Below are 25,972 nucleotides of genomic sequence, written 5' to 3' on the forward strand. Positions count from 1 at the left end.
AGCCTCGGGAAGTCCTTAGGAGGACAGGAGCAGCAGACCCGTCAGCTTTGTTGCAGTGCCTGCAGATGCAGGGGGGTGACTCCTTCACTCCAAGGGAGATTTCTTCAGTTGCCGTGCTGCCCTCAAGGCTGTTGATGAACCTGGAAGAAGCACAGACACAGACGATGAAGAAGACTTGAAGAAAAGCAAGACCAGGAGCAGCAGGAGTCTTCCTTGGTGCAGTCTCTGTTCCAGTCAAAGTTGCATGGAGTCCAAGTGTCAATGCAATTGAAGGCAACATAGTTTTAGGGGTGAGTCTTATCCCACAATGAATCTAAGGACCCACCTAGAGGTAAGCCCTTAAAAACCCTACGGAAAGGGTTGGAACAACTCGGGGTCCCCCCCCAGAGGTGAGCTAGACAGAAGGGAGGGTACCCCATGTACTTTTTCCAGTTTCTTGCCAGAGCAGGAGCCCAGGGCTCCTTGAACTGGCTCAAACTGGCGTATGCAAGAAGGGCACCAAATGTACCCTTCAAATCAGTCTGGTGGGCTTGGCAAGTGTCCCCAGTCCAATACACTAAGTCCTGTCTGAGAGCTGGTCACACCTCCCTGTGACAGGAAACCTATTGTTCTACCTTCCCCTGCTTGAGCTTGGCTCAGCAGCAGGAGGGCAGAATAGTGTCAGTGGGTTGCAGCAGCACTAGCTTGCTTGCAGACCCTGAAAGGCTGTTACCGGGAGTACAGGGGGGTCCCTTAAGGACCCCCCAGTACATGGGGTCATACTTCCAACACTGGAATTGATGTCGGGTATGATTCCAACATGTTTGATACAAACATGACCAGGTTTGGTGCAGCCACTATATAGTTAGACATCTCGTAATGACTGATGTTCACTATATGTCTAACAAGCATTGGCATAGCCAATAGGTCTCGCCTTTGGGACCTTATAAGTGTTTAGTTATCCAGCACAATATCCTTGGTGCAACAACATCAACTGTTGCATGGCTAAACTCTTATAAGGTCCCAAAGGCGAGACCTATTGGTTATGCCAATGCTTGTTTGTGTTATAGTTACAATGTCTTCCATATTGCTGTATAAAGTACTTCATTTTAGCCCAATTCGATTTGCACAGCACTATCAAAATGACTACCTAGGTTATAGCGGCTGCAGCACGGGCCAGGTTAGCATGAGAGCTATAGCCCCAGCCTGCTGTAATCTCTGGCATCTGAACTGTGGTCACTGATGAGAAATCTAGTTGTTTCCAGCAAACTGTATGTCTCAGATAATTTCTTCATAAACCAAAACTGAACACACCCATATTGACTGTACATTTCTATGGGCCCTGGGCCCAGTGATGTCATTATTTTATGAAAAAGTTCCCTTTCTTCGCTGTTCACTAAAACAGTCAAAGAAAATATGACATTTTCAAAGCAAGTGCCACAGTTAAATATGAGCAAGTTAATAAACCCCTAGGAAATAAAAACAGACTTTGTTTAAAGGTGAGTATTCACGTCTTTTCCATCACGTACATACCTGAGCTTATTTACCTCTGCATACTTTTTTGAAATGCAGATTTTTTGTTTGAAAGTAATAAAATAAAATAAAAAACTGAGACCGAAGGCGGCACCCATAAAGGTCACAGATGTCCAATCAGTGCCATGGTTGGGTTAGGGGGAGGAGGGCCATTAGGGCAAAGAGAGTTTGGGAGATCTGAGACAAGGATGACATCAGCTATTTACAGAGGGGGCCCCACAGTTAAACAGGGAACCTGTGAACCCGGAAAGTGCTAAAAAACGGTAGTCCCCATCCACAAGCCCACACAATAAACCTGGAACAATGAATAAAGGAGCATAAACAAATAATTGAGGATGGGGTATATATGCAAACATTATTTCTTTAAAAAACAATGTGAATTGAAACACAACCAAAACTACGGTGGTGTGTCTGTGAGATTTATCCCACCGCCCGCCTCCTTCCTCCCCTCTCAAAGGGCGGCGGACACAGGGATATTTTCCAAAGGCAAGGATTTAAATGCTATTGGCGAAGGACGCCTCCCTTCATTGAGTGGGCTCGCACTGCACCTTTTCTGTGTTTCAACGAAACCAGAGGCAGATATGTGTTGTTGTATTAACAAACAACTTCTAAATAAATAAGTGGCTTAACGGCCAGAACGGCCAATTTTGAAGCTGGTGAATCAGGTTCGAGGCTTGCCGGTGGCTCAAGCATCCTGTGATTCTGCGTAAATCACTTATTCTCCCTGTGCCAAAAAATAAATGTGTCCGTCTATAATGTAACTGGTGCTTATGTAAAGCGCTTTGATACCTTGGGGTCGAGTTCGCGCTATATAAAACTGCAAATACAAAAAAAACACAACCAATACCTGCCATGAAGCAATAAGGACTTTGCCATGCAGCCATGAGCTTAGCAATGCGAAAGAGATGGTCTTGTCGCAGGACCTTCCGACTGGAAGAATGTGCGATTTATAATAGGCGCGAATGAACCACAATAACTTTTGTGTGACTTGGACCCGATATATATTCTAAGTATCTACGGACTCAATGGAAAGCTCGCTCTAAAAAGAACATGTGGCGCAACGTGTCCATTCAAGGCCGTGACTAGAACCCAAACAGAGTTGTTGTCCACACAGAGCAGGTGTTAAAATATTTCTGGATCAAGAGTGCCACTAACAGGAAATCAAAACAAGGGGAGGGGATGGTGAATCATCGGTGCTGCACGGGCTGCAGGGGAGAAAAGAGCCCTACAAGCAGGAGGAGGTAGCTGCAGCCCGAGGAAAGTGAGTGAGGAGCAGTACGAAGGGAGCCGGCGAGAGAAGGGGGAGGAGAGCGAACAGCATCATTAAAGAACAGGAAAGGATGAGACACGCACAGTGTTTCCCTTGCGGGAGTGAGCAGCGGCGCCATCTGTTTCAAAAACGTGAGCAAGATAATTAAAAATAGATGGTGCTGCTGCTCGCTCCCGCAAGGGAAACGCCAAACATGCACGAGTGCCATTAGAAATTAATGCAAAACATGCACGAGTTTCAAGCAAAGTCCTGAGCGATTCCATAAGGTCCCCTCCTAGGCAATGCTTGAGCACTGCGTAGGCGAGACCTAAAAATGGCTGACTGCACTTACAAAGCCCGGGTTTGTAGGGGTGTCCAGCTTATGCAGGGGCATCCTCACACATATATACAAGCACCCTGCCCTCAGGACTGAAGAGCCTCCCATAGGGGTGGCTTATAGGTTGAAAGTATAGTGACTTCAGACATGCAAATAGGAGGGATGAAGGGCCACTAATCAGCCCTATCACCACCATCCTACATTCTCTCCTTTTAATCCTGACCGGGAAGTACGGGAATAAAGTGCTAGTAGGGACAGTCCCGAGCCAGTTTTAAATTCTATATTCTGCACTTATTTTTCTTCTTTGATCCCCACAATTATATGTTTGTATTGTCTTCACCCTGCCTTTTTCTCCACCCCTAGGTGTTGGTCTGCTCAGGGGTGTTGTTTAGCAAGCCCTGTGATGAAGCATGCCACAAAATTGTGAGTGAGGGCAGTTTTTCAAACAAATGTTTGCCACTTAAACCTGTAACGTAATCTTTCATACTCCTACTTCTTTGTTGTGTTTTATGATTAGAAGTGGAGGTCGAAGTAGGAGCCTTCCCTCTTCCCCCTTTATTGAGTGTGAATCACTTATATCTGTTGTGAGAGGTGCAAGCACCAACTCACACAGGCTACAATGGCAGGCCTGTAGTCACAGTTTAGGTGGACCCCCATGGGTGGCATAAGAGATGCTGCAGCTCATGGGAGACCTCTAGTGTAGCTATACCCTGGGTACCTTAGTATCATATACTAGGAACTTATAAGGATACACCTGTAGCCAACTGTGGAGGTACCAAAGTACTTACCATGCCAATCTAGCGGAGAAAGCATAGTTGAGGGGGTCCTGAGTAGCAGGATCCAAGCAGACTAAGCCAAAAACACACTGTCACCAAGCATAAAGTGGGGATAACCATGCTAGAACGATCCTACCTTCGTACACATGGTGACATATGTGGTAATTGTAAATGTGGGAAAGTAAAAGAAATGTGTACTTTGTGGAATATGAACGGCTCAGCGCCTAAGGGAAAGAAAATGCAATGTTTAAAAGAAAGTGGGTGGGTTGTATTTGTGGAGGTGAGTGTTGTATCTACCCTTTTACTCCCACCTTGGTACCTTCCGTCCACCCCCTCCTTTTTCACACCTTGGTGTCTCCTGGAGCTCACCTTGGAATGTTGGCAGCTGCCTGTCCAGAGAGTGGATGGCCTGAATACAGTGACAGTTCTACTTAAGCTCTGGTGTCACTTGTATTACTACAGTGAGGAAATAGGGGAGAGGAAAGCAAACCCATGCAGAATAGTGTACATAGAGTGCTGAACCGCGAAGAGATGATTTGGGATATGCAGATGGAAGATTTCAGAAAATTGTGAGGATTACAAGGGTGTACGTGTATAACATAGTGGAAGACTGCAGAGGAAAGTGGTATGAAAGGGAGAACAGGAGTGTTTGAACACCACTACCCTTTCCATACACCTTAATAATGTTGAATTCACAGTCTCATATTTTAAGAATTGAGACATTTTCAATTTTAATTACTCACAAGAAAATGATTGCTGCTACTCTGCCATGTGACATTACTAACAAGCACTGGCAAAGCCATTAGGTCGGCATAGGTCTTTTGTTGTGTTACATGTTAGAATGCAATAAGAAAAAACATAGAGATACACCAAAATACTGGTCAAGCGCCCTACAGTGTGGAGGACAGGATTTTAGTTTCATGTTATAAGCCAATCCTCTTAGAAAAGCTTCCTAGGTATGCTTTTTGTCCCATGCACTTTTCAAAGGGCCCATGCTTTTCATCCCACCTAAAGGACTGACTAAAAGCAGTGTAAAAGCAGAGGTAGGAGAGCCATTAGAAGTACCATTAAATTAGCATGAAGAGCCGAGACAGGGGTCTGACTTTGGCTCTAGTAGCCCATGCACAAGCCGAACCATGGACATTTTGACATGTAAGCCATGCAATTAACATAATTTAAAAATATGATAAAGTACATTCAAAATTCAGAAAATTGTATTCCTTTAACATTAGATTTCATCACTGAATTTAAAGACATTTATAAAAAGAGATTGTTTGAAATAAGAGGCCATTGGCACCCTATATGCAGCTTGCATTCTTCTTATGCGTGGAGTAACATTATATTATTGCATTGTATAGTCTTCCTCCAACCTATGCCTGCTAAAGACCATAAACTTTAAACAAATTATCTCAGAATAGACAACCCCTCGCAGTAAGCAGCTAAGGGTGCTATGAAAATAAGTACTACCATAAAGGGACTGGCAGAGCTGCTCATAGCTGCCAGCTTAATGAAAACATAAACGGTGGGCCTGTCTCTCACACGTCATCATCCATCACACTTCTAAGCAGATAACCACACCTCGGTGGTCCTCATGCATGACAGGAAACAATTCCCACACAGGATCAAAACAAAGACAACACCCTTCCAACCACACACCCTTCATGGTGTAGCGTGCTACCCATGAAGTCAAGATCTTCTGAAGCCCACCTAGTAAGCGTTATATAAATGTTGCAATACAATACAACATTGTAGTATATTAAATCAAACAGAAGAGAGGCTTTTGGGCATTTGTATATGGCACATCCTGATCTTGAGTATTTGAAGGTGCTATTATATGTGATAATGAAGACGGTGAAATAAAACATTTGCCTTACTAGGATCACACAATTTGATTAAGTGGGGAAGCCAGGAAGAATCCAAAGTTATCTAGTTGGCATCATGTTATTCTGCCACTAGATGCTATTTCGTTCTCTCTCCTTTATTACATCAAAGGTTTAATTCTTGGTGCATGAGGTTAGAACAGGGGTGGCAGGCAGAAGTCACATGAAAGCTGGGCTTTTTTTCGACAAGCAGTCCCAAAAAGACCGCAAGCTGAGCCTTTGTGGCTCGCACACCTCTGTGTACAACCATGCGCTTTAATAATTGTATTTTCTTGATGGATACTGAAAAGTTTATAGATTTGCAATATACCTTTGAAAGAGCGGGGTGTCTTGAATCTCCAAGTATTGTCCCAAAATTATGTGACCCTTCCGAAAACATGGTCTGATTGTAGGTAACTCCCTCAGCTACTGAAGCAGACAAATAAGCGCATAAATAACAGTCTTTGGCCTCCACTATATGTGTGTATTCGTATAGCAATCTAAAAAAATGTAGTTGAAAGGTCTCTCTCTGAAGCATCCTGGTGTAAAATTCTAATGTCATAACTATGTTCATCTTCTACAGGGTGTACATGTGTAGTAGCCCTAGGTGTAGAGTTTACAGGACTATTGTCAGCAGGGGAAGTCAACTCTATTACTAAAGCAGCCACAAATATAATTGCAATGATTAGTACTCCAGCTATCATCAACCTATGCTAGTCTTTGGTAAGGGTACCCATAATTTCTCTATAGTCAGACCTTTAGAATAGAATAACAGCAAGCAGAAATATAAAATTCTGCAAGTTTCTATTTGTGCAAATGGCAAAACTAATTTTGTGATTACACAATGAGATTGGCTTTATTTACAGCAGTCTTCAAAAGTCTTCTCTAGCCCTACTTATCTTCTTGTGAGCTGACAACCCTATTCTTCTACTGGAACCTTGGCCCCAGGGAGTCTTCCGAGTTCTAAGCACAGTTCAATAAAGTTTAGTTCATGGACACAGTTCATAATAATGGTTTCAATCAATCCAGGAAATCAAAAAAGTTGATGTATGGGTATAAATCATGGAGGCTCAGTTCACACAGTTAGCTGTTCACCCAAATCAGAGGTGATTTGATGACGTTTACTGTCAGCACAAATAAGTCCACTCAGGGGCAGAGTATCTTCGATAGGGCACTCTTGCTATTTTCACTCTACGGAGTACTGGCTGTTCATATTCACTGTCACTCAGCCCACTAAACTCCATCTCCTCTGTGACAGTTTGTGGAATGTGTCCAACATATAGGCTCAGTATCTAAGAAAGAATCAAAAACAGGTGGGGTGCAGACTTTGGGAATAAAACTCATTTCAGAACAAACTGCACTCCACCTACCCCACAGAATATAATGTGCTCATAGGTCTCTAATTTATTATAACAAAGTGTTGAGCCACAAAATGAGATTTAAAATAGATAAATCAAAATTGTTATCTAAACCCCTTTTTTATCTGAAAAATCAGTTTTCTCTTAACATATGAAATCACTTCTATTGTACAACATAATTTGAAACTAGACAATAATAGTCAAAAACCTTTTTCAGAATCCTTTCTCAACCCTCAGCCCACTTATATAAAAACATAGCATTGATCCATTCATCTATCTCACGCTTTCATATCTCATTCAAACCATGCTTACTCAATGTCTCTCATCTCAATAAAACCAATAGAATAAACTGTGTTCCCTGGGTCTGATACATCACCCAGTACTTTAATCAGTTTGTCATAAATACATTTCACATGGTACAAACAACTATATAACAATGACCAATCAATTTAACCCCTTTGATGAACCACACAAATGGCTTCACTAGATTTCCAGTGTTGTGCTGACATGCGTTCAGTCAGTCCTTTGCAGTAGTTAAGAACTATGGGCCTCATGTAGGTAGCGAAATACCGGTCGGTAACGGCCGATTTTCGGTAAATATGCCGTTACCGACCGGTATTCAGACAAGTGAGATGTAGGAGTCCAAAAACCACTTTTCGGTAAATATGAGGCGGTAAATACCGATTCATAGTTACCGAATTCTAAAATACCGATTCATATTTACCGAATACATAATTAACGAATCGGTAAATATGAAGTGGTAAATATGAAGTGGTAAAAATCTAAAATGACATGTAGGAGCAGTCGGTAATTAAGAAATCCAGGAAAATCGGTAAATAAGAGTCGGTAATTAACACGGATGGAAAGCAGGTGGTAACCATCAACAATGCACATAAGCAATCCCAAAATGCAACAGCGTGGACAACATGGCCGCCATGTACGTCATTGCAAGGCGCCTACGTCTACAGGCAGCAGGACTGAGGGTGTGGCGACGGGAGGAACAAATCTACAGACAGCGCATCACACTATTCCAGCTGACTGATGCAGAGATACATGAGAGGTACAGGCTACACCCCGAAACCATCATGGACCTGATAAGGGACCTGCACCCACTCCTGGACCAGCCAACAAGAAGGGCGCACGCCATACCACCACATGTGCAGGTGCTCTGCAGCCTACATCTACTGGCATCCGGCAGTTATCAGGTGGTGACAGCTGCGGTGGGTGGTGTATCCCAGAGTTGCCTGTCCCGTTTCTTCAGGAAGTTCCTGGATGCCATGATGCAGAGAATGCACCACTACATAAGCTTCCCAAACACACAGGCTGCACTGCAGAAAACAAAAACAGACTTTTATCACATGGCACAGTTCCCCCATGTCATCGGCTGTATTGATGGTACACACATCCCAATCTGTCCACCAGCTGATACAGAGCACATCTACAGGAACAGGAAGTCCACCCACTCCATCAATGTGCAGGTGATCTGTGATGCAGGGAACATCATCACAGATATTGTTGCAAAGTTTCCTGGGAGCACCCACGACTCTTACATCTTCCAGAATAGTGGGATCTACACACGACTGAGTGCCGGCGAATTCGGAGAGGGATACCTGCTGGGTAAGTAACAGTGACGCCCCTTGAAACCTGCAAATTAGAGTGTATAGAGGCATGTAACTGATGGTTCCCTTTTACTCATCCAGGCGACAGTGCATATGCATGCCGGTCATTCATCCTCACTCCCTACCTACACCCAGCAACCCAGAGTGAGAGACGATACAACGTGGCACACAAAACAACACGCAATGTGGTGGAGCGCACGTTTGGACTACTGAAGAGCAGGTTCCGCTGCCTGCACAAGAGCGGAGGCGCACGCCAGTACAAACCCATCACCTGCTGCAAGATTATTGCCACTTGTGCAATGCTGCACAACCTTGCCACGAAAAAAGGGACAGATGTGGAACTAACATATCATGAGGACAACGAGGATGAGTCAGGCCAGCCAGGGGGCAACGCAGCTAGAGTGCCAACTGCAATCGATGGGAGAGAGAGACGGGCAGAGATCACAGCCAACTATTTCTGAGTAAGTAAGGGGACACAGCGAGTTGTGAGAAGTCATGACGTAGTTTTAATGTGGCACCACGCCATGAACACATGAACAGGCCAATCTGGCAATATGCCATCTATACAATGAGTATGTCCAGGGTTACGTCACCCAATGGCAAGTGGATAAGCAGGGCCACATCAATGTTTGCGCATACGCGCTGCAGTGGTGGATTGCACGGCCTGTGCATCCTCACTAGAGCCAACCCCAAGCCGCCTGCTGCTCCTGCGTGCTTCGGGGACGGGGGGTGTGATGCTGCTGCTGGTGTCGATGCTCTCCGCAGCATCCCCTGCAGCAGTTGTCGACGCCTGACTACTCAATAGCACCCCTAGTGCACTTGTCACCTGCACCATCCCCCGAGACAGGTCGCTGCAGCACTGTGTTAGGCCCTCCTGCATCGTCACAGAGCGCCGGCAAAGTAGGGAAGTCGCAGTTGCCAGACGGTTGAGTGCCCTGCTGGTAGTGTCCCTTCGCTGGCGTTCCCGGCGCCGTGCTTCGATGTCAGCATCTAATTTGCTGCACAACTGCTGGATTGACTGGGACATGTCCCGAATGCCCGCAGCCATGCCGCCAATGTTTGTGTCCATGTTGACTAAGCTTGTCTTCATCACCCGCATGTGCCTCTGGACTGACATAACTGCCTTTGATTGCAGGCGCTGTTGCTTCAACATTTGGCCCTCGAGCCCCAAGAAGACACCATGGCCGTCAGTGGGTGCTGGTGGACTCTGGACACGCGACCTGCGGCGCCCTCTTGCTCCCGTCTGTGCTGCCTGTGAGGTGTGGGGCACAGTGGGATGGCTCCCTTCCTGGGGCCCGGTGCGGTCTTCTGGGCCCATGCTGTCGTCTGACGAGGTGTCTAAGGCTCGTAGCCTGGCTGCTGGACGCCTCCTCATTCTCACACCTGCAAGCGGAGATGTGGCCGGTGAATCGACCATGAGTGGCGATGCTGGCTCTGGTGGTGGTGATGCTGGCTCTCGGTGAGGTGATGCTGGCTCTGTGTGCGGCGAGGCTGGCTGCGTAGGTGGTGCGGCTGCAAGTGGGCCTGCTCCCTGGTCTGAACTCGTGCTGGCTAGAGGTGATTTTTGTGGCCGGTGTGCCGTCTCCCCTGCAGCATGCCCTGTACTGCATGATGTCACATCTGTGGACAGAAAAACAACATTGGCTCAGTGTCCCCGAAGGGCTGCATTGCAAGCGTCACAATAAATCATTTCACATTCCAATCTGTCCTCTGTCTCCTTGTGCCTCGAGTGCGTGACATGCCTTGTTGCCCTGTGACATTTACGTCATGGTTAGTGTTGCCCTGACTACATCTCCCGGAATGCATTGCCTGTCTGCACTGACACGTGTGGACTGCAGTGTGATTCTCGTTTCACAATGGGGGATGTGGGATAGGGGTAGGGGAGGCTACATTGCTGTGCTTTCGTCTTACCTTGGTGTGTTGCGGCTCTGGCAGAGCTGTCGGCGTCCCCAAGACCCACGACGCTCTCTTGCTCGAGTGTGGCCGCCACCAGCTCCTCCAGTTCGGTGAGGGCAGGTGCCCTGTTGGTTCCACCTCCGGTCTGGCTGGCCTCCTTCTGGATGTCGCCCATCTTCCTCTTGGTCACAATCCTCAGGTCATACCAGCGCTTTTTGAGGACCTCAATGTCCCTGTGGGTCACTCCCACAGCATTGACCTGCGCCTGGATGGCCAGCCATATGTTGCGCTTTTCGGCCTCAGGCACTTGCAGGGATTGCCTCCCAAACAGCTTCTGGTGCTGCTTCACCACCTCCTCCACCAGCACCTGGAGTTCCTTGGGGCTGAATTTGAGCTTCCTCCTCCTTTCCCCTCCGTCTTTCTGTGTTCTCTGGCTGGACATGCTGTTCGTTTCCCGCTCGCACATGCAACTGCTCCCTGCCTCTCCTCTGCACTCCATGCCTCTCCAGGGTCGGCTAATTATGTACACCTGCCTGGGTGTGGCCACTTCGGCTAATTGTGTACACCTGCCTGGGTGTGGGCAGTTCCTGGTTGGGTGGGCTGTCGTTGCACAGGATTAGCTGTTTCGTCAAGTCATGTGATGTTATTTACCGAATCCGTACGTACCGATTCGGTATTTTCCGAATCGGTAGATACCACCTCGGTATTTTCCGATTCGGTAGATACCACCTCGGTATTTTCCGAATCGGTAATTATCACCTCGGTATTTACCGAATCGGTGAATTCCGATTCGTATTTACCGAATGTTACCGAATCGGTAACTGTTACCGAATTTTTACCTACATATAACTTACCGATTCTAATTTACCGATTCGGTACGGCTCGGTATTTAAGAACCGGTAAAATTTATTTACCTACATGAGGCCCTATATCATCTGTGATAATCACAAGCACATTTACAGACTTGGCAAGCAATCTCATGGCCCCCACCAGGAGAATCTCATGGGGGGGGGGGGGCGCAGTCCTGTTCATTAATCAGTAGTACTTCAAAGACTCATCAACACCAAAGCATCCAACCACTTCAAAGAGGTAGACACGCACACTTTCGCCAGTCGGGACTTCAATTGGACAGACCATTCTCTTATACGCCTGAACATTTTGATGCCTTGTTTGAAGAATAAGTCCAGCCAGCAGTTCTCCTATAGGAAGGATAGAGAATGGGCCAAACTGGCCAAAGTTGACTCCCTAACTACATCTCTGGATGTCAGCTACTTCTCTTTCGCCAGGTCAGTGGATGAAAACTATAGATCATTCACTGGGCATATAACTGAGATCTTAGATCAAATTATCCCTGTAAAGCTACTAAAGAAGGGGAGAAAAAGGTCAGCACCCTGGTATAACGAGGGGCTGCAACAACTCAGACTTTCCCGAAGGAAAGCAGAGAGGAAATGGAGGAAAAACTATGCCGAGGACAATAAAAAAGATTTGAGACTGATTCAACAACAATAATACAAAGCTCTAATCTTGAGGTCCAAGGCAGATTTCTATGCCAGCTCAATTTCTCAGGCATCGAACGGGACTAAAGCCCTTTTTAGGATTGTCCGGGACCTCTCTACCCCGGCTTGCATGAATAATAGAGTAGCTCCCTCGCAAGCCCTATATAATGAAGTTGCCTCCTTTTTCCAGGAAAAAATCGCTAACCTAGTCAACACGCTACAGGGCAACACTCAGGATGGTACGGAGGAGATAGGTAGTTTGGGTGATGGAGATCTACCACTGACTGCGACCCTTGACAGATTTCTAACTCTATTTCAAGTGGCCTTTGACAGCCTGGTACAAAGTGTGTCCTCTGGCTCCCCTTTAGATCCTTTTCCTCACAAAATATGGAAATCATATGGTCGTAATACCTTTCCATGGTTGAGGCTGATCTGTGACCAGTCCTTGGAGGCTGGATCTGTGCCGGATTGTTGGAAACTAGCAGTGGTGACCCCGCTGATTAAGAAACCGAATCTGGACCCCTTGATACCAGCTAACTTTAAGCCTATCTCGCTTTTACCATATCCGGCGAAAATCCTTGAAAAAACAGTGAGCAAGATATTGTCCTGCTTTCTGGAGGAGAACCACCTGCTTGACAGTGACCAGTTTGGCTTTCGTCCTGGCCATGGAATTGAGACGGCTCTGACTACCATGCTGGACAACCTTCGAATGCATGCCGACAATGGGAATGCCATGATTTTAGTGCTTCTCGACATGTCGGCCGCGTTCGACACGGTGAGCCACCCAGTTCTAGTGGAGAGACTAAAGCTGATAGGTGTTAAAGGCAGGGCGCTACAATGGCTTCAATCCTACCTAGAAGGTAGACAGCAGGTAGTCACCTTAACACCTTTCTCCTCCAGCAGGTCTCCAGTTGTGCACGGGGTGCCGCAGGGATCTGCGATTAGTCCCATTCTTTTTAACATCTATTTGCGGCCCCTGTTCCCTCTAATTAAATCTTTTGGAGTGAGCCTGGTGAATTATGCTGACGACACGCAGCTGGCCTTCTCCTTAGAAGGGGATGACGCATTGTCTATGGATTTATTCCAGCAATGTATGCAGCAGACCACGGACTGGCTCAGAAGGAACTCTTTACAGTTCAATAGTGGAAAAACGGAGGTGGTCTTCTGCTCGCCATCCAGGATACCTAAACATCTTCCCTCTGAGTTCAGACTTACTCCAGAGGAAGAACCTCTGATTCCGGTCAGCAAGGTACGCAATCTCGGGGTGATTTTTGATGATGACCTCCAGATGGTATCCCAGGCTAATAAGACCGCTAACGTTTGCTTTGCCCTTCTACGTCTGCTACGCAGCATTCTTCCCTTACTTCCTAGGGAGTCGCGAGCTACGGTGGTACCCAGTACGGTGCTAAGCAGGCTGGACTATTGTAATTCCCTATATTTGGGGGCCCCGCAGTATATCTTCCAGGGATTGCAAAGGATCCAGTCAGCTGCAGCCAAATTAGTTCTTGATAGGCGACGCAGCTCCTCGGCTACTGGAGCACTGAGGGACCTACATTGGCTACCTGTCAAGGAAAGGGTCTCCTTTAAGTCCCTGTGTCTGGTTTTCAGAGCAGTGCATGGACTGGGTCCAGTCCCCCTACAGGCAAAGTTTGCTCGTCATCAACCCATCAGGCAGCTCCGTTCATCCACAGCTGGTCTATTGGTAGTCCCGAGATTTAAACGCTCCAGGGTGGGCGGAAGGGCTTTCAGCATAGTGGTTTCTGGCATGTGGAATAAACTCCCTCAGAATCTAAGGCAGTGCAATTCCCTGCTCGAATTTCGCAAGGGGCTTAAAACCTGGCTGTATCCCAAAGTCTAAACCTGCGCCCTTCCCTTGATTCTCCCACTGTCCCCTTGGTATGTTTCTCCAGTCTAAAGTGCCAGGATGCCCGTAGGGCGACAGTGGCACTATATAAGTTTCACATCAATCAATCAATCAATGTCCCTTTCACTGCTCAACAGTGCCAGAAGCCTCGGGTCAGTAACTCCAGTGTAGTACCTCCTGCAGAATCATACACAGCATTTTTAGAACTTTAATATGAAAATGAGTCCCTCGCGCTGTGTCCAGAGAAACCGGAAATCCAAACCTTGGTATTAGTTAATGTGACAACTGTTTGGCTACAGTGAAACTGTCTTTCCTCCTAGACGGGTATGCTTCAACTCAACGGATGAAAAAACACACTAAACCCAGGATATCGCTCATATATTACAGTAAGGCATTTTGGTAAAATCCAACTGCAGTCTGTTGAAGCGACCTCCAGATCTCCCAGTGACTGGGGTTCTTTTCCCTACATTTATCTGCTGGCAGACAACATATCTGTGACATAAATTCTCAACCATTATCTTGAATCCGGGTTTAAACCAGTTCTGTTTAAACAACTTCAACATCTCATCCCTCCCTATGTGTGTTGGACAATGAAAGTGTTAAGCCATCAGAGACAACAAACTGTCTGACAACACAGGTCTTCCATCCGTTAAAACTCAGATCTCATCCTCATTCTTCACACATCATGCTCTAACTCACTTCTTCCTGCAACCTCTTAACTTCTTTCCAAGTATCAGCAACAGACAACAATACATTGATACTGGCTCCATTTTCAGGGTCATTTAAATATTTTCCACTCAATACACAGGACCGATAAGCGCAGGACCGGGAGACTTCATCAGCATAATGGATACAAGCTTTTATGTAATTATTACAGCTCCCGTGTGCTGCACATTTCACGACAACAATCTTTTGGGGCATCTGCAGCACCTCGAGAAATTTCATGACACATTCTCCATTCCTAATCAGGGACCAGATGAAATCATAAATCTCTTCTGTGACCACAGGTGTCCAAAGTCATGAACAAAAACAAAGCCATGTTGACTGTCAGTGAAAAGGGTAAATATCAATTGGTCTGAGACACAGCAAGCGAGAGCGGCAAATGTAGCCACTTGGGCAAACATTACATTGAGGAACAGGTGGTTTCCACTTTCCAGTGCACCTTGAACAGTATAGACAACATAGGCAACTCTCAAATTTCCCTCATCTCTCAAACCTGAACTGTTCACAAACAATACATAATCGGGCTCTGAAAGGGGTTCATCTTTAATATGAGGTCTTGCCTTGGGACACAATGTTGTGACATTGAGACAGTCATGCTCAAACTGCCCCCCAACCCAGCTTCAGATTCAGGCAGGGGTAATAATTTAGCAGGATCAAGGCTGCAGCACCTCTTTAATGTTTTATTTTCAGCTAATAACAGGTGTGTCTGTTAATTGTCAAGTGTTGTGTCTTAGTACGAGTAAACAATATTTCTATAGAGTGAGGGACCATCACTGTAAGAAGATAGCTCATCACTATATTCTCACTATTCTCGATGCTGACACCAACCGCTGTGACTGCTTTAAGGCAGCTGGGTGACCCTATTGCTACTGGGTCAAGCACAGCAGAAAAGTATGCCACAGGACTTTGGGAATCACCATGCATTTGAGTAAGCACTGAGAGCGCAGCCTCCTTTTTACTGCAAAACAGTACAAGTTCTTTACTGTAATCTGGCATTCCCAGAGCCAGGGCATGACAGAGATTTTCTCTCAACCCTAGGAAGGCATTCATGCTGTTGTTGTCTCATGGCATCGGAGCAGACACATCCTTGAGTGTCAACCTCTGTAGAGGTTTAGCCACTGGGGAAAATTTGGGAATCCACTCATGACAGTAGCCCACCATTTCCAGAAACATACTGACTTCTCTCTGCGTAGTGGAAGGGTTCATTATCAAAGTTGCAGAGATTCCCTTTTACAACACCTTCCTTGCTCCCTTCTTGGGGGCCGATTCCGATTCTGGCCGCAAAACGAACTGACTGACATGGACCCGGACCGAATACCGACCGACACGGACCAGCGCCGTACGACCTGTGCAGTACGATGCAACGCGTGTGAATTACAACCGACACGTACGGAATACAAGCCGTACGACCGAGCCGTAGGGAAAATAGTGATCCGGCCGGAAAACCGACGCGATTATCAGCGACCGACACGAACCCGGAATGAACCCGACTGACCCGTACCCGCGATGTACGATTTGCACAGTACGATGCAATGCGTGTAAAACCAGACCGACTCGCACGGAGACCAAGCCGCATGACCGACACGCACAGATAACCCGGCACACAAGCAATACAGACCGCCGCGACCGACGCATACCAAACACAGAAGATAGGCAGCGTGAACGAGGCGGAGAAGCCCGCACGAGACAACAGCAGCGTCTGTTTCTGTCACATGAACGTCTCCTTCATGCCTACAAACCCAAAGGAAAAAGATAAAAAATGGACCAAACAAACAATGACAAAGCCAATAAATACCAAAACAAAACATGGGACAAAGACACACCCACAACTCCAACTATATAAAGGACTACAATCACTACCATCATCCCTTGCAAACAGGAGACACAGCCAGCAGCAAACACCAGTACACAGCAACCACAGACAAACTCACAACTCCCCCATCACATAACTCACACACCATCAGCACCTCATACAAAAGCACACATACATACACCCAGCAAAACCAACACCAACCCACCCTCACTTGCACCCTCACACACATATCCCTCACCACCACCACCCATCACCATGCCCCCAAAGAAGAATCCAAAGTTCACAGATAGTGAGTTAGAAGTGCTGGTAGACGAGATCATCAGAGTAGAGCCACATTTGTTTGGTACATTGGTCAAAAGGACCCCCATCTCACAGAAAACCAAGATGTGGGCGAGGATTGTGGACAAGGTGTACGCCCAAGCACCAGCAAGGCGCACAAAGGACGATATCCAGAACAGGTGGTATGATGTGCGCAGGAGGGTCAAGAAACTCATCGAAAAAGATCTCGCCCTGAGTCAGTGCACCAGTGGTGGCCCTCCTGCCAAACCAGTCTACTTCAGGACCTGGGAGGAGAAGGTGCGGGACATCCTACCACCAGAGAGCGTCCATGGCCTAACAGACATCCCAGAGCCTGGTGAGTACACAAACAACATACCCAAGATTGTGTGGCAAGGGGACAGTGAAACCATGCACCGGAAGCAAAGCAACACTAACCAATAGATGATTAGCCCAAGATGTGTATGCCAGTCAGACAAACACAATACCTGCCATCTCAGAGTGACTGGGAACTGTGTCATGACATGCACCAACCTACAAACAAATAGAGCAAGCCAGTGGCACAAAGCCATATAGACCCTGCCAGACAGTTTGCCACCACAAACACACCACCTCAAAGTGTAGCTGACTGTCAGGAAGGAATAGTGGGGATGCAGGTGAAGTGAGTGTATCCAAAAGCATGATGGGGCCTGTAGTCACAGATAATGCTCCCCCTCCTGATTGGCCCATCAAGACCTCTCTGAAACATGCCCACATCACAGGGAGTTGAAAATGACTGACATGATGGCTGACACTGGGTCCTGCTGTGGGGAGCACAAGGCCCTGCTCGGGGTTGTGTGCAAATCAGAAGCTGGACACCACTGACTGGGTTCCTGAAAGACAACTTGCACGCCCTACAATGTAAGCACATTTCATGATGGGAAGGAGGACTGATAGCCCTGACCATACTTACCAGCATGGGGAGACACCCCCCCCCCTCAACACAAACTCCACACAACTCACCGGGTACAATGCATTGACACACACCTCATTGAAATATCAGCAACAGATACCCCGTACTGGGTGCTGCTGTGTGAAGCACAGGGGCTCACTTTGGACTTGTAGCCAAACAAACACCAGGACTTCACTGTCAGCCATCTTGCCATTGCTGTCACACACCCTCACAGGGAAGCAGAGTCAAGAGGGAGGAAGTATGGGCATGCTGGGAAGGGGGGTGTAGCCAAGAGTATAATGGGACTTGCAGTCACAGACAACCTACACCCACCCACATGGCCCAGCAAGATCAAACTGAACCATACTCGCCTCACAGGGAGTGGGAAGGGACTGACAAGATGTCTGACACTGGGCTCTGTTGTGGGGAGCACAAGGCCATGCTGGAAAATGGCCAACAACAAACATCAGGACTTCACAGTCAGCCATCTTGCCATTGCTGTCACACCCCCTCACAGGGAAGCAGAGTCAAGAGGGAGGAAGTATGTGCATGCTGGGAAGGGGGGTGTAGCCAAGAGCATGATGGGACTCACAGTCACAGACAACCTACACCCACCCACATGGCCCAGCAAGATCAAACTGAACCCTACTCGCCTCACAGGGAGTGGGAAGGGACTGACAAGATGTCTGACACTGGGCTCTGTTGTGGGGAGCACAAGGCCATGCTGGGAAATGGCCAACAACAATATCAAACTCTGTCCGTGACAAGCTGGGAAAAAGCAGTGTACAGGCAGGCATCTGTTCGAAAAGTAGAAAAGGTCATGTTTGTGAACCATCGATGCATGTAGAAACATAAATCACATTGTGTGTCTCTTCCAAACACAGATGGTGCTGGGCACCCAGCACCAAATGATGAGGATACCCAGTCCCAGACTCTGGCGGACACTGAGCTCACTGGTCTGACTCTCTCACTGTCCTCTTCGGATGACGACGACCAACCTGGCCCCTCCGCTGTGAGCCATCATGCAGCACCATCAGCATCAACATATGCACCCCCTACCCACGCCTCCAGCATCTGGACACTGACAGGGCACCCCCGCCAACACGGACAGACCAAGGCCAATCAACACCCACAGCACAGGGACACAGGACCCCCCCAGAAGCTACAGCAAACACCACCAGCAACACCACCCAAGGGGTCCCAGTGTCACCTGTGCATCCCGCCACTGGTCCTGCCCGTGTGGAGAGGGGTGCTGGGAGGGGTGGGAGGCACAGGGCACGCCTTGCAGAGGGGTCTGGACTGCATGATGACCTCCACCTGGCACGCATCTTAGATGCGTACCAGGATAGCACGGAGGATTTGTCCAGGTAGTGGGGATCCTCAAGGACATGCAACACGTGCAGGTCGCCCACCATGCCCACATGGAGACCAAGTGGGATGACATTACTGCGGTGCATCGAGACATACTCCAATGCCTCCGCCAGATCAACACCAACCTGTCCACACCCCCCTGTGTGCCCACAACATCTGTCGCAACACCATCTGCCAGCGCCACAGGGAGGGAGGAGGACTCTGGTGGAGAGTCACCTGCACCGCAGAGGCCTGCACATGAGGATCCCCCCCCCCCGGAAGAAGAGGGGTCGTCCGAAGAAGGACATGTGAGAGGCAGATGTCCTAGCACATCCGCCAGGGCCTCTAAACCTGTTCTGGACAAGTCCTTTGTGCGCAACCCGTTCACCTTGTCCAATCGCACACAACTCGCCCACATTACATGGAGGGTTCATGTTGGGCCAATGTATCAGATGACTGTGGACTTTACTCTGGACATTTCATCTACCATCACTTCCAACTCCAATGTGAACTTTGGATTCCCAAACCAATGTACAGCACCCACCATCCTGTGCACTTTCCTCACACATGTTTGTAAATAAACTCACCAGTACACCATACTTGCCTCTGTTGTGATTCCAACTTGTCATGTTCAGGGAGATGTCGATCTGCTACACAACACAGTGCATGCCACATACTGCAACAATGTGACCAAAGTAAGGTGAGTCATGGTGATGTGACACATGTGAGGGAGACACACCACTATGGCAACACAAAACATACTCACCATGGCCATGTTACTCATCACACACAATGATGTTGACCTGAAACGCATTGGCATGCACAGACACAACACCAACCCCAGTCAGTGGTAACAAGTCCACAGGTGGGGTAAGCAGATGTCACTCAGATGTGGGAAGACAGACTACGCATATAACAAAGCGTAGCACAGGTTCATTACACATCAGCAACACGTTTATTCCACAATAGTTGCACGGTAATTCTATGTAACATTGGACACACGCTCTCAATGTGTTGGAGAATGGAAGTCCAGGGATGTGTGGTACTTCAGTTGATGGGAATTGTCAACTTCCACACTGGTGTTGGCTTCTGGGTGTTGGGAGTCAGTGTTGACCACACAACAGGCAAAGTACCCTGGGAAGGACAGACAAGATACAGTCAAAAGCACAGAAGAACAGGAGAGAAATGCAATACACATGCACAAAACATGTTGCAAGAAACCTACACAAACACTAGTTAGCAGTACTACCCTATTGTGGAGTACCCACCACCTGAATGGACACATCACAGCACGCATCCAGTCAAGTGGCACACAGACACACTCAGACAGCAACAGAGCTGGCACAACACATTCAAGGCTACCTTCATACATTCACATAGCAACCCTGGAAACTCACATTCAGGTGAAGAAGTTGTTGATGAGCTGTGAGCGGACGTCACCATCATCTTCATCATCACTGGCATCTTGGCCCAGGCCGGGATCCTCCACAGGTGCCGGAGGTTGGTCATCATCATCCTGGATGAGAGGCACCTCCTTCCGCACCGCCATGTTGTGTAGCATGCTGCAGACAAGGATTATTTTGCACACCTTTGCAGGCTCATATGGGAAGGCCCCACCGGTCTTGTCCAGGCAGCGAAAGCGGCTTTTCAGGAGGCCGAATGTCCGCTCAATCACCCTCCTGCTCCGACCATGTGCCTCATTGTAGCGCAGCTCGGCTGGTGTCACAGGGTTCCTGAGGGGTGTCAGCAACCACGGCATGTTGTGGTATCCGGAGACACCTACACACACAAAAATGAACAAGTAGCTGAGTTTTGTAGGAGTGCAGAATACAACATTGACAAACACACACAATGAGAAACAGTCAGTACACACCGACAAGCCAGGCATGCTGAGCTGGCATCTGTGACATCAGCGTTGCAATGCGACTACTCCTCATAATGTAGGCATCGTGCGCAGAACCAGGGAACCGTGCACACACATGTGTGATTGACATGTCAGCAAGGCAGACCACCAGAGCATTGATTGAATGGTAGTGCTTCCTTTTACGGTATGCCTGCTCATGTGCCTGTGGTGGTATCAGGGCAACATGTGTCCCATCAATAGATCTGATGACGTTCGGCATCCTCCCCAGTGTATAAAAGGCGTCCTTTATTTCAGGGAGTTCAGCTGGGCTCGGGAACTTGATATACAGGTCGAGGAATTGCAACATCCCCTCCAAGACATCGCATAGTACCCGACTAAACATTGTGTGCGACATCCCACCAGCAGTAGCCACAGTGTACTGGAAGGTACCAGTAGCAAAGAAAGTGCAGGGCTGCCATCACCTTCACCTCTGGGGTCAGTGCTGTAGGGTATGTCCGGCCAGGTAGCAGATGTGGCTCCAACTGCTCCGCCAACTCCGCAATCAGTGGCCTGGTGAAGCGGTACCGTCTGATGCAATCGCGTTCCTGCATGGTTGCAAGGTCTGGGAACGGCCGATGGACAGCTGGTGCCCTGCAGTACAGAGATGCACAAAGGAAGATTGTCAGTTCATCCACCCATGTGGCCATGACCACGATCAATATCACATGCTAGATCATGACATTACACAATGTACTGAGGTGTGTGCTGTTGGTCATGGACACATATGTCACCTACAAGACCACCACCTTACATCTCAATTCCACATGTCCACATGAGTCCCATGTAGTGCAATGGCCAATCATCTGGCTGTGTCACCCAACCTATGTGCTGCTGCAACGTTCCAAACACACACCACAGTGACAATTGAGGCCTCATGTCTCCCAGGCATCACAGATCTTTGCCATGCAGAAACCCAGGGTCCCTGTATTGCCAGATCAACACAGCAATGGACATGACATAGCACGTTCACACCACAAGGCAAGCGTAAGTCCCACAGGTAGTGGCCGCTGTTGTTCCTGCCGGCCCTACATGTACATCTCTTAGACACACACCCCATCAAGGGTAATGCATATACCACATGGATGTGGAGACTGTCACCCATTGGGCACATTTGATCAGACACATCTGAGACACAACATGCACACAGACTGTGGGTGCACATCAGTATTGTGGCTACAGGTCTCACTGTGACGTACATGCCATCACCCCCAGGACTCAGGGTGTATATGACCTGTCCTAAACATATCCAACCTGACACTGTGCCCGTGACTCATGCCCATTACTGTACAATTGCACATCACAGTGGTAATGTGCACAACACACAAAGGATTCTGCCCCCATGAACACGTGCACAGCCTGGGAGTGGCTGCACAAAGTGCCAGCCAAAAAAACAGATGTGACCCCCCCAAACACCCAGGGAATGCAGCCTTTCATGCCATGGGACACTTTGTGGCCAATGCTGTAGTGTGGTAGGTGTGCACAGGTGTCCCTGGCCAGTATATGTGTGTTGCATCCGTATAATAGTCACACTAATGAGGTCCGACTCAGGTGACACTGCGTACGCATTGCACAGGTCATGTCCAAGCCGTGCGTACGCTTTGTCATTGAATGCAATGAGGACCGACACGGCTGACAATGCGTATGCATTGCACGGGTCATGTCCGAGCCATGCGTACGCTTTGTCATTGAATGCAATGAGGACCGACGCGGGTGACAATGCGTACGCATTGCACGGTTCATGACTGAGCCGTGCGTACGCTTTGCCATTGACTGCAATGAGGTCGGACTCGGGTGACAATGCATACGCATTGTACGGTTCATGACCGAGCCGTGCGTACGCTTTGTCATTGAATGCAATGAGGTTCGACACGGGTGACTATCATGCATACGCGTCAGACAGGCATGGTCCGAGACAGGTGCACGCCTTGGCCATTGAATCGTATGGAGACGGGTGCATATGTATATTCAAAATATGCGTTGTACAGTCAGTTGAACGAGCCGGGTGGACCCATTGGCTCCGGACTGTCATGGAGACGGATGCGGATTCAAAACTTGTAGGAGTTGTGCACTGGAAATTCAGTTGGATGCCTACAACAATGTTGCAATTTCAAGTGTTCCATGAAGGTGAAGATTTGAACGATGCGGAAGGCGTGTACGAGTCGTACTTTTAAATGGATTGGCCAGATTCATAGAATGCAACCGTGTTGGACCTACCACTTGGGACACATGGCACAGATTCTGCCTCTGCAACACAGATATAAGGCTGGCTGGCCCCCAGGGAGCTCACTTGCCTGCACTACATGCTCCTGGACCACATCCCTGCTACCACTGCTGCTGTCTCTGCATCCTCTGGCTCCTGCTATGGCACGTACTCTGGAGAGGGCCCCAGCCTTCACTGAGGAGGAGAACCAGGCCCTGCTGGACGGGCTCCTTCCACAGTACAGCAAGCTCTATGGGAAACCAGGGGAGCAGGTGAGTGTGCAGTCCACTGACTTCCTAATTATGCATGTTGTCTGACTAGCAGTACTAGCAGTGTGTACACCAGTGGCAAGCATTCTCACTGACTACTTTCATCCCCCATAGTGTGTAGGTACATGTAATGAATAGGTTTCCTGCTGCTAAACTGAATTATTGCAAGCTTAAACTATCCAGGCATTGTTAACATGTCAGACATGCAGGCGATTTTTCCTTCCCCATGTGATGATGACATGTATATCCAAATGTGTGCTGCACAAATCTGGGGCATGTGTGTTAATGTACTTTTCACTTTGTCATCCTCACAGGTTGATGCCCACCAGAAGCCGGCGATCTGGCTGACCATCGCCCGGGCTGTTCGTTCTGTGGGGGTCTACAAGCGCCGGATCCGCAACTGCCAGAAGAGGTGGCAGTGCCTTCGGGGCTGGACCCGGAGGATAGCTAGAGTCCATCTGAAGCTGTCACCTCCTCGCAGGAGGGGTGGACACCGGACCCTGACTCCCCACATGCTCTGGATACTGGCGGTGGTCTTCCCGGACCTGGATAGGCAGATGAAGGCCAGACAGCAGCAGGAAGGGTGAAAGTCCATGCCTAATCTGTGTACTATATCTGACATGCTAATAGCAGTCTTTTGGCCTGGTCACACTTCCACATTACGTAGGTCTTGTAGTCCAAACGACAGTGTTTTGCTTGTGTCACTGGGGCACTGTGTCCCTGCAGTGAGCTATGCTTCAGCTACAGGTCAGCATCTGTTCCCGTGACTCTGTTGTGTGTTTCATGTGTGGGTCAATTGTTTACACAATGCCTGAGATCTGACATGTGATCTGTGTGTGCCCTTGAGATGTGTTCAAATTGCTGGTCTGACTCGCAACATGTGGCTGGGGTATTCCAAACAAACCCATGCAGCAGGGAACTCTAATTTTGGGGTCTCAGGAGTATGTAGATCAAGTATGTCACACTTGCTTAGCCACCTGACTACTGTCCAGGGCCAAACACTGTTTCACGTAGACCTGGCCAGTCATGCCTCCGCAAGGGCATTTTGAGACACTCTGTAATCCCACTCCTGTGTATGAAATTGCAGGTTGTGCTTAGTGACATGTGCCCTCAGGTGTCTGCCACTATGTCATTAGGGTGTGGCTTGTTGTTATGTACAACTGGGGTGTCCATGATTCAGAGGGTCAGCATGACATCTGAAATGTGACTGTGAGGGACAATACCTGTGTGACATATAGGTGTGTGATCATCTGACAGCGCACAATGGTGTATGCAACTGTGTCCTTCATGCAGCTGGGTTACATGCATGGCAGACTGTGATGTGTTAATGTACAGAGAGTTGTGTTTGCAGAGACTCATATGTATGATTTGCATGATGTGGGGTCTTCCGGGTCCTGGATATGTTGTTTGCATGGGATGGGCAAGTGCGCCGGTCATCTGCAGAGTTAGCTTTACCCCTGAGCTAGGATTGTGAGTCAGTGCATATTGTTGTTGTCTGGATGCCCTGCCCCTGTGACAGGAGACAGTGTTGACTGACTTTCAGGGCATCCCAGAACTTGCTATAAGTGATCCTACATTGTGTTCATGTGTGCACCATGCACCCCATTGTGGCATTGCCCATCAGGACATGAGTACATCATAGTGTGTGTTGCTGGCATGCATCACAAGCATGTGAAATGAGTCTCTGCCATCCCTTTATTCGGACACCTGTACTGAGTCAGTAGCAAGAGATGTGCTGTGTGTATAGTGACATACTCCTAAATGTTCACTTGCATGTACAACTAATGTGTGGGTGGAGCATGTTGGCACATTGGGGTGTTAGCATCCAACATTTAACGGACATATGTGTGAAAGTCAAGGAGGGATATGTGTGGCATGGTTGATGTTGAGAATGACAATTGTCTTATTCTAAACAGTGTTGGCACTTTGAGCTGTGTTCGGCTGATGATGCCAGGGCTTGCCCTGTGATGTGATGTGTGTGCAGTCGGTGCAGGTGACTGATGTTGTTCTCTTACTTCCTATTCCTATCCTGATACATCAACGGCCACAGGAGGGGACAGATCCACGGACCAGGAGGAGCCACAGAGCCTTACAGGGACAGAAGGAGAGGAGTCGGGTGGACCCAGTGGCATGGAGGGTGAGTGGAGCCACACAGAGGAGTCATCAGCACCATCCCCCCAGCTGAGGGCCACAGCAGCTCTGAGGATGACTCCCTTGTGGAGGCGGGTGTCAGCAGCTACCAAACCCCAGCTAGTGAGGCTGTCCCCACCACCGCCATCAGCACCACCACCACCACCACCACCCTCCCATCGGCTCCCATCCCAGAGGTCCCTGTGGGCTCCTGTGTTCGTGAGCATGTCTCCTTTGTGCCAGGCGCCGCACCCCCTGCCCCTGTGTCCCCTGCTGTCCTGAGTGAGGAGTCTGTGGACTTACTTAGACAGATCTATGCACACACAGGTCTTTTGACACAACTGGTGTCATTCATGGAGGGCATTTCCTCGGGCATGTCTGCCCTACAGAGGACCAATCAGTCCGCGGTCT

This window comes from Triturus cristatus, chromosome 4_2 (assembly GCF_964204655.1).
Source record: "Triturus cristatus chromosome 4_2, aTriCri1.1, whole genome shotgun sequence".
NCBI lineage: Eukaryota > Metazoa > Chordata > Amphibia > Caudata > Salamandridae > Triturus > Triturus cristatus.